The sequence below is a fragment of the Pongo pygmaeus genome, chromosome 21 (assembly GCF_028885625.2).
Source record: "Pongo pygmaeus isolate AG05252 chromosome 21, NHGRI_mPonPyg2-v2.0_pri, whole genome shotgun sequence".
In the NCBI taxonomy this organism is placed as follows: Eukaryota; Metazoa; Chordata; class Mammalia; order Primates; family Hominidae; genus Pongo; species Pongo pygmaeus.
In genome coordinates, this window is record NC_072394.2 from 37,253,662 (window position 1) to 37,261,259 (window position 7,598).

General features: G+C 46.8%; 1 protein-coding gene across 8 annotated transcripts in view; it reads right to left on the bottom strand.

The window, feature by feature from the left end:
- NCOA6 (nuclear receptor coactivator 6) overlaps positions 1 to 5,326 on the bottom strand; it is a 110,207-nt gene extending 104,881 nt beyond the window's left edge. For 6 of the 8 annotated variants that reach the window (XM_063659157.1, XM_054466742.2, XM_054466741.2 and 3 more), the window contains exon 1: positions 5,124 to 5,325. The gene's annotated coding sequence lies outside the window, so the exon portion shown is untranslated. Of the gene's footprint in view, positions 1 to 5,123 lie in introns of all 8 variants that reach the window. The other 2 variants (XR_008496060.2, XM_054466745.2) reach the window with 1 other exon arrangement.
- Between the last annotated feature and the right edge of the window lie 2,272 nt (positions 5,327 to 7,598).

Consider the following 7,598-nt stretch of genomic DNA (forward strand, 5'->3'; position numbering starts at 1 on the left):
GCAAGCCCCATTCAATAAATGATGCTGGGATCACTGGTTATACATAGGGAAAAAAATGAAACTGGACCCGACCTTACACTACACATAAGAATCCATTCCAGATACATTAAAGATCTAACCATTGAAAACAATAGTAGGGATTCCAGAATATAAAGAACAATTGCAGGCTGGCACAGTAGCTCACACCTGTAATCCCAACACTTTGGGAGGCTGAAGCAGGTGGACTGCTTGAGCCCAGGAGTTCGAGACTAGCCTGGGCAACATGGCGAAACCCCATCTCTACAAAAAATGCAAAAAGTAGCAGGGCATGGTGGCGCATGCCTGTGGTCTCAACTGGCATGGGAGGTGGAAGGGTTGCTTGAGCCCAGGAGGTTGAGGCTGCAGTGAGCCGAGATCGCGCCACTGCACTCCAGCCTCGGTGACAGAGCAAGACCCTGCCTCAAAACAAAACAAAGAATAACTGCAAATCTTAAAGGAAAAGATTGATAAAGTTGACACTAAAATTCAGAACTTTTTAACAAATGACACCTTAAAACAGATTTTTTAAAATAAGCAACATGCCAGGCGCAGTGGCTCACGCCTGTAATCCCAGCACTTTAGGAGGCCAAGACGGGTGGATCACTTGAGGTCAGGAGTTTGAGACCAGCCTGGCCAACATGATGAAACCCCATCCCTACTAAAAACACAAAAATTAGCCAGGTGTGGTGGCACATGCCTGTAGTCCCAGCTACTTGGGAGGCTGAGGCAAGAGAATCACTTGAACCTGGGAGGCGGAGGTTACAATGAGCTAAGATGGCACGACTGAACTCTAGCCTGGGCGACAGAGCAAGACTTCACCTCAAAAAAAAAAAAAATTAAAATAAGCAAGAAACTGGGAAATGACATCTGTAATACCTACCAACAACAAAGGATTAATAATCAGAATATATAAAGAAATCTTTTGTAAAAGACAACCCAATAAGAAAAATGGCAAAACAAGCCCGAGCATTATCTAATCCGTGTAAAGCTGGCACTACCACAGTTACCACACAGTACACTCCAGAACAATAGACCTTGCCATCACTGACTGATATAAATATTCAGGGGTCTGTGTTATGCTGCAGGTACACAGAGCACGGGTAATCCAGCCCAAAGGGCGGAGCCAATATGTTTATTCATTCTCTATCATCATACAGACATTGGATGGCAAATTAGAGGTTGAACATCCAACACTCAGACACATAGATCAGGGGTTGACAAATGTTTTTGTAAAGAGTATTTCCAGCTTTGTGAGCTGATACAACACAACTCTGTCATGACTACTCAACTCTGCTATTGGTACCACAAAAGAAGATATGGACAATATATAAATAAATGAGTGTGGCTGTGTTCCAATAAAACGTTATTTACAAAAACAGATCGTGGGCCAGATTTGACCTATGGACCACAGTTTGTCGACCCCTGACACAGATAGTTGTGCTTTTTCTACACTATAGGTAGGATACTTCCCATGTTTTCCCCTGTCTTTTATGTCTGCTGACACCTCTGATTTCCTTAACCAAAAACTACACCACACTTGACAGCTTTGCAATGGTTTCCAAAACTCTATTACTCTGCCAAAAAAACCTTATCGCCCTTATTATCAATGAGAATCCTCCTCTCATTTTCCTTTCACTTTTTTAAACCTCTTTTGACAGACACCACCCCAAACCAGAAATCTAAAAAACTCCCCCGAAGCCACTCACAATGTCAATAATCAACAACTGCAAATTCTAACTCCGCTCAATGCCCACAGCCTCTGCCTTAGTTCAGATCCTCATTACCTCTCTGGTCTTCGGTCTACTCTCCTTCCAAAGAACATCCATTTATCTCCTAGAAATTAAACCTCCACCACATACTCCCCTTCTCGAAGATCCTGAATGCCTCTCTCAGCTAAGGATTCAGTCCAAACTCCTTAGCAAGGTCCTTCACAACCAGGTTCCTAACATGGTCTTCCTAGTCTCATCTCTGGCCATGCTTTCACACACATTCTATGCTCCAGCCACACTCAGTTATTAATACATTCCCTGAAAACATGTCTTTACCTGAAAGGCCCTTCTCTCCACTTCACTGGCCAATTCCTGTATCTTTTAGGACACATCTCAAATGTCACCCCTTCACAACACCTTCCCTGATTCTTTGAGCAGAGACACACCCATCTCTGTGTCCTTATAGCGTTTAATAACTCTTCTTTGGCATCGACCATCCTGAACTATGATTGTCCACATGTCTACTTCACTCATGGGGCTGCATACCCAAAGTGAAGTGACTCTGCCTTAAAAACCTCTGAATCTACAGAGCCCAGCATAATGCTTGATATGCAGTAGATGCCTTGAGGCACAGTAAAATGTTTGCTGAATGGAAGACATGCCTGGTAGTAGGAGTAGGGTTTCTTAACCTGGGGTTCATAGACAGGAGTCTATAGATAGGACTTCAGTGGGGCTTGTGAACTTGGATAGGGAGAAAAAAATCTCTTTTACTAACTTCTAACTGAAAATTACCATTCTATTCAAATATGAGTGTAGGTAACATATCATTCTAGTATTAGCAGTATCTGTGACTCTGTAACAACAGAAATCTCAAATATCTTTATATCATACTACAGTTGTTGCATATAATCTTGAAGTAGCCTTTATGAGCATCATGTCTTTGAAATTATAATTATCGGATCCATCACTAAACCCGATTTCTTAACGTGCTGAAAAACAAGTATATGCATATTAGGTTTGTATATTTTGGAAACTGTATTTTAATATAATTGGTGTTCCTTATAATTCAATGTACTTTATTTTATACAATTAAAAAATATTATTCTGAAAGGGGTCCATGGCACAGATAAGGTCAGGTCTTCCTGCATTAGAAAAACCCAGAATAGGCTGGGCACGGTGGCTCACACCTGTAATCCCAGCACTTTGGGAGGCCGAGGTGGGCAGATCACTTGAGCTCAGGCTTTCAAGACCAGCCTGGGCAACATGTTGAAACCCCATCTCTACAAACAAAAAAAAAAAGAAAGAAAAGAAAAACCCAGAACAAATGAATCGTGTTGCTGTATATACATATGGTATTGACAGTTTTATTTTATATACGCCCGCATAATCTTTTTGTTCATTAATTCTCTTTGATTATATGGGGCCCTGGAACTATTTTCCATGACTAATTTGCATATTTCCTTCAGAACTCTCCCATAGCCCATGCGAACTTTGAATTCTTCTCTAACATGATCCAACTTCAATTAACAAAATAGAGACTCTGGGTCTCCACAATTTTTCACTTTTCTTTTTTAGGATTTTGTGTTCCTTTGTGGTAAACACCTAGAAGAGAAGGAGCATCTCTTTTTTTTCTTCTCTTTAGACGGTGTCTTGCTCTGTCGCCCAGGCAGGAATGTCATGGAATGACCATAGCATGGCTCATTGCAGCCTTGACCTCCCAGGCTCAAGCCATCCTCCCACCTCAGCCTCCTGAGTAGCTGGGACTACAAGTACAAGCCACATCAGGTGACTAATTTTTTTTATTTTTTGTAGAGATGGGGTCTGCCCAGCTCCTGGGCTCAAGCAATCCTCCCGCCTTGGCCACCCAAAGTGTTGGGATTACTGGCGTCAGCCACTGTGGCTGGCCGGAGCACCTCTTAAAACTCTAGAACGTTAGAAAGTCTCAAAGATAACTTCTTTGCACAATTAGAGATGAACCAGGAAATACCAAATAACTGGCTGCCTATACTTTTTTGCATTCCCTTCAGCCTTTGTATTGCCACACTCATTACAGGAACAAAACAAATTTAATAGTTATCTGGTATATACTGTTATGCTTCATTTCTTGTTGTTTTTGTTTGTTTGCTTTTAGTTTCATCACAAGAATGTTATGCTTCATTTCTTAACACCTTTCTCCCAGCTAGCAAATTCCTTTAAGGCAATGTGTTTAGTGAGGAAGCAGCCGACCATTTCCAGTAGCCCCTCTGCCACTAACTTGCAAGATCTTGAAAAGTCAACTTTACCTTTCTATGTATCAGCCAAAATCACTACCTGATTTGAAATCTTTACTTGATCTCTCAGGCCTTTGTAGTTTTTATACATTCACTCTTCTTCACCATTTTACTGGCTTCAATAACGCCTTTCTGATGACCTCTCCAGGTGACTCTGCTCTTAAGCTGTGGGCTGGCCCCTTCCTGGGAAGACACCTTGGGTCACCGCCCCCAAACATCCAGGTCCCTCCTTTTAAAGACACACACAACTCCCTAAGTTGATAAAGGTTCTCTCCTTTCTTGCCAACCAGTTCCACTCTCTTTGCCTCTTTTGCCGGCCAGCTCCTGCACCCAAACCTCAGTCTCCCTTTGTACCCCTTTTCTCTCATCAAACACCTCCTTTTTCCTGTTGCTTCCCCCAATAGGGGGTGGAGGATGCTTGGGACATAAGTCTTCAGAGCCTTGGGAGTTACACAGCTTTGCAATTCAGCCCCAGCACCCCAAGGACTGCCCCAATCTGATACCAGCGTCTGTACCCAAAGGGCCCTCATTCCTCATCAATCACCTCCTTCCCTCCCAGCAAAGAACTGCTCCAGCCCTGACAGCCTGAGCTTGGCCCCCATGCCTCCACCCCAATCCTCAGGTCCTACCTGTACTAGGGCTCTAACACCGCCTAAGGCCTAACCCAGTTCCACGTCCTGCCATCCTCTCAGCCCATAGACCCCAATCCCGGTTCCCTTCGGACCCAGTGTTCCTTCTCCGCGACCCTGACCACGACCCCACGACGGGCTCCCGCCTGTTCCCCAGGCCTGGAGCGCCACCCCGTGCAGACCCCGGCCAGCCCTGCACTCCCTCAGTGCACCGGCCCCCGCGCCCAGCACCCTCCCCACCCGGCCGGGCCGCCGCTCCCTCCAGCGCCCCCGCCCGCAGGCCTGGGGCCCGCTCCCCAACATGGCGACGGGGACACAAGCGCGGCGGGCGGGGCGGCTCCGGGCCCGGCCCGCTCTCAGACCGTGCCACTCGGTCGCCCGGCGCCATTTTTCCGCGCCGGCCCGGGCGGCGCCTCCTCCCCACGAAGCCAGCCCGACAAGGACCGCGGACGCCCGGCGGGCCCACCCCTTACGGGCCCGCGCCGCCGTCGCCTCACCTGAGCGCGGCCCCGGCCCTCCCGGGCGGGCCTTGGAGTGCCGGCCCGGGCCGTGCGTGCCCGCCGCCCTCCGTGGGTCCGTCCGTCAGTCCTCGCGTGCGCCCGTCTGTCCGGCCGCCCGCGCCCGGCCGCCCGCAGCCCGACCCGGCAGGGCCTCACGGAGCCGGCGGGGAGGGGGATGGGCCGGACCGGGCCGGGGAGGGAGGGGGAGGGAGGGAGAAAGGGAGGGAGCGCGAGAGGGGGCGGGGCGGACTCGAGGGGCGGGGCATTGCCCACGTGACCAGACGTCCCCGTGAGCGCGAGGTGGAGCGCGCGTCGGCTCGCTTCGGTGCTGAGTGCTTAGTGTTGGGATCTCATGGGTCTCTGTCGGCTTCCCAGGGCTATTCTCTCGCCAGTGAGTGCCACTTCGGAAGCACACACTGCACAGCCTTTTGCGAGAGCTCTGAGTATCCTTGGACATGCCAACTCCAAGCCTCAGTTTACCCATCTGAAATATGGGGAAAATCTTAGTGCTTGTGAAGAGCAAATGGAGGTAGGCATGGAAAGCACTTGTCACCGTGCCTGACACATACTAATAATAAGCTTAATGGGATATAGATAAAACCTTTCATTATTATTTGCCTCTAAATCCCTCTCTTCTTTTTCCCATCATTACCTCCCTAGCAAGTTAAAATGCTCAGTAAATAGAATTATTGATCGAACGAGTGTGGCCCCTCCCCTCTTCCCAAACGTAGAAAGGCCTCAGCACTGGACTTGATGTCTGTCATACAGGCCTGGATTCATATCTGGCTTTCACTCTTTTTTTAAAATTTTTTGTTTTCTTTTTTCCCACACTCACTGATGTATTTTTTAAATTTTTGTAAGTACGTAGTAGGTGAATATATTTATGGGGTACATGAGATTTTGATACAGGCATGCAATGTGTAATAATCACATCATGGTAAATGGGGTATCTAGCAACTCAAGCATTTATTCTTTGTGTTACAAACAACCCAATTATACTCTAGTTATTTTAAAATGTACAAGTAAATTGTGTGTGTGTGTGGTTTTTGTTTTTTTTTTGTTTTTTGTTTTATTTTTTTTTTTTGAGACGGAGTCTCACTCTGTCGCCCAGGCTGGAGTGCAGTGGCGCGATGGCAGCTCACTGCAACTTCCGCCTCCCTGGTTCAAGGGATTCTCCTGCCTCAGCCTCCTGAGTAGCTGGTACTACAGGTGCCACCACGCCCAGCTAATTTTTGTATTTTTTTAAGTAGAGATAGGGTTTTACCATATTGGCTAGGCTGGTCAGGAACTCCTGACCTCATGATCCGCCCGCCTCGGCCCCTCAAAGTGCTGGGATTATAGGCTTGAGCCACCGCGCCCGGCCAATTGTTTTTTACTCTAGTCACCTTCTTGTGCTAGCAAATACTAGGTCTTATTCTTTCTAACTATTCTTTTGTACAAGCTAGCTGGGCATGATGGCGGGTGCCTGTAATCCCAGCTACTCAGGAGGCTGAGACGGGAGAATCTCTTGAACCTGGGAGATGGTGGTTGCAGTGAGCCGAGCTCGCGCCACTGCACTCCAGCCTAGGCGGCTGAGTGAGACTCCGTCTCAAAAAAAATAATAATAATAAATTTTTTGCTCCCACAAATAAGTGAGAACATGTGAAGTTTGTCTTTCTGTGCCTGGCTTCTTTCACGTAACATAATGACCTCCAGTTCCATCCATATTGTTGCAAATGACAGAATCTCACTCTTTTTTAATGGCGGAATAGTATTCCATTGTGTATATGTACATTTTATTTATCCATTCATCTGTTGATGGACACTTAGGTTGCTTCCAAATCTTGGCTGTTGTGAACAGGGCTGCAGTAAACATGAGAGTGCAGATCTCTTCCATACACTGATTTCCTTTCTTTCCGGTGTATACCTAAGAGTGGGATTGCTGGATTGTATGGCAGCTCTCTTTGGCTTTCGCTCTTGATAGCTGTCCTTGCCTCTCTGAACTTGAGCTTCTTCATCTGTAAAATGGGAGTTAGGGGTCTGTTCTGAGCATCACAGGAGATGGAGGATGAGCAGGTGGATTGTAAACTAATTAAACAGATCAGTCCTACTGATCCCATAGAAGAAAGGGAGTCAGGAACCCTTTCATTCCATCAATATTTACTGAGTACACACAGTGTGCTTGGACTGGTGTAGTAGATACCCACCATCTTTTCACATTACCCTGACCGCCCTCTAATCTATTCTCCACCCTGCTGTCAAAGTAATGTTTCTAATGATCAGAAATATGATCATGTCACTACTCTACTTAAAAGTATCTGATGATGGCCAGGTGCAGTGGCTCACACCTGTAATCCCAACACTTTGGGAGGCTGAGGCAGGTGGATTGTTTGAGCCCAGGAGTTCAAGACCAGGCTGAGCAACATGGCAAACCCTGTCTCAACAAAAAATACAAAAATGGCTGGGCTCAGTGGCTCATGCCTATAATCCCAG